This window comes from Triturus cristatus, chromosome 12, assembly GCF_964204655.1.
Source record: "Triturus cristatus chromosome 12, aTriCri1.1, whole genome shotgun sequence".
NCBI classification, from domain to species: Eukaryota; Metazoa; Chordata; class Amphibia; order Caudata; family Salamandridae; genus Triturus; species Triturus cristatus.
In genome coordinates this window covers 622984741-622987543 of record NC_140595.1, presented here as the reverse complement: position 1 = coordinate 622987543, position 2803 = coordinate 622984741, and positions in this window count along the sequence as shown.

Below are 2803 nucleotides of genomic sequence, written 5' to 3'. Positions count from 1 at the left end.
ACTGTATATTTCCAGTTTAGATGTTTTGGGGGCAATACACAAAGGCATGTAATGGTACATAAAAAGAGTACTACAGAAGTACTACTTTACATACTCCAATAGGTCTTTGTAAAGAGTCCTCTAAATGTGCTCCCATGCAGCACTGCCTAAATATAATTCACGTATACATCTCACGCTTATAAAGAACATGTCCCCTACTGAAACTTCGTCTAGGACATTATTCTATAGACTAACCTAGGGAGATGAACACTTTGAAACCGAAATTATGGAACATGCTTGAACTTTTTTTGGACAGGCCTGTTCTCGTGCTTTACATTTAAAAGAACTTTAATTTAGGATTTGGCAACAAAGATGACGGGGGCTACTTTAGAAGGTCAGGGCACCTTCCATTAATTTATTTGACTCCGATATCTGCATAACCCACTCCTATAAAGGGACATATTTCTGGTTTGGACTTTAACAAACAATCTTGTGTTGGACTGTAATACAGTACCACTGGAGTATCAGATCAAAAAGCTGTATTGTTTAAAATATATTTGCCTCCACTGACAGGAGAAAGCAGGACACGGGCAAAGGGTACGGTTACATCCAAGAATATTAAAAAACAGTTTTTCTAAATGACTATTTGACTGAGCATCATTTGGGAGGATGTGGTCCGTCGGCTAGACTGCCGACTTTGGTGCTGGAAACCAGGGTTCGAGCCTCGGGGTCGCATCCACATCCTGTGATTCTGGGCAAATCACTTAATCTACCGTGCCTGAATATGTAATGTAAATACGGTGCTCCTGTACAGTGCTCCAATACCTTCGGGTCGAGTTCGCGCTACATAAAAGATACACAAAAAAAAAAAAAAGAAAAATCCTTTGATGTGCAAGGGTGATTCTAAGGAAGTACAGTCGTTCAAGGGAGTGAATACGTGGGAAATTGGCAATCCGCGTTCACGTAACGTTAAGTTAGCCCTACCTTTGGATTTTCCTGCGACAACAGAACAGACACCTTTGATCACGAACCATTCCTTTAAAGATTGAGTCACTGATAAATATTTTGCTTCTTGTAACATTAAAGGGCCTCTAGAGTGTGTGGGAGACTTAAGGTCCCAGACTGAAGTTACCTCTGAAGTTTATTATTATTATTTGTAAGGCACAACGAATCATCCCCAAGGGGGATCTCTCGGCGCCTGAGTAGCAGACAGCATATTAGGGAGCGCTCATTAAAACAGCCAGGTTTTCAGCAGTTTCTTAAAATTGTGCCAAGTTTGACAAGGGTCTTGTCTGTCATGAAGTAAAAGACATCAGGATAGCTTAGAAGTTGAATCTATCCAAGATTGCATCAATATCCACTACCTCATTTTCAACGGGGACAAAACAGAGTTCCTAGTCGTGGTTATAATTGTGTGAAAATTATAAATAGTAACCCCTGCTTTAAGGTGGGAGGTTGAGCTACTTATAGCCCACAGAGATGAGGTTAAGACCCTCAGGCTGATCAACAACAGAATGACTTTGGTTAGCCAGTACGATAGGCGTCAACCATGGTTAATGTCCTCCATGTACACACCCGTATATCGAACATGAGGAAATTATACTGCAGGAGCATTCGAAGGCCTTCCCAGAAGAAACCATATTCTCCTACACTACATGGCATGCACTGGCGGTCGATAGAGAAGAGGGGTCACTTTTAAAGTGCTGACACTGGTGCACAAGGCTGTCCATGGGACCGCACCGGCATACTAGAACAGGCTAAAGATTTGTGAGCCAGCCAGAGAACTGTGCACAAGCGGCAAAATGTGAGAGCTTATAAAAATGAAAGGGATAGAGCAAGCAATAGAATGTTTTCAGTAGAAGACCCTTTAATTCTTATGGGTATGCGACTGATCCAGTTTACTCCCTTTTAGGAAGGCACAGAGCACTAGCATACTACATGCAATACAGAAGTATTCCTCCTAGTCGGGCAGGACTGCTAGGTGATAGGAGGCTACATCTACAAAGCGCTATTCACAGCGGCGGCTACTTGGAAGCAGCAGTGGGGTTGGGGGGGGGGGGGGGGAGAATTGGTTAAAAAATAAAAAAAATAATAACTCCCAGCCAGTTGGCTGGCTGCTGCTTCTCCTACATACTCTTCCTGGCGGAACAGGAAGCACCAGGGCTCCGGGGATCCCTGCAGCCAATCACAATGCTGCAATACAGTGGTGTGATTGGTCTGAGCGCCGTTACACGGCGCTCAGCTAGGGGCTGGAGGGGTGGGCATGTTCTCTACCCAGGCTGTACTGCAGCCTGCATGGAGAACACTGTATGTGCACATTACTGTTTTGAGCGGCCGAGAGGGCCGGCCAAGCACTCATGCTCACATAGGAAGTGCAAACCACACCACCCCTGCTCTGAGAGCAGCCCCGTCCCACAAAGACGCAGCATTGGGGAAAACTAAAATAAAAATAACCTCAAGTTATTATCACTTTATTTTTCTTTTTTTTACACTGCAAAATGCAGTGCGGATATGCTCCTCCGCCTTAGTGGAGGAGCCGCCACTGGCTATTCATTTGTAAGGGTTCTGTGCATTGGTTTAAAATATTTGTAGTCATTTTTCAATGCCCCCAGAACACCGAAACAAATGGGTAAAACATTGCAAAGAAGGCCATGCTTCTTGTGATGCAAAGGACAACCATCAAGCACTGAAAGAATATTTAAGAAGATCAGAGCGATCCAGTGAGAGTTAAAAGTTTTGGCCTACAAGCGATGCCCAGATATGCATCTGACATGTTAACATAACGAGCTGTCAAAAGCCCGTTTACTAATAGAGACAACCTTGA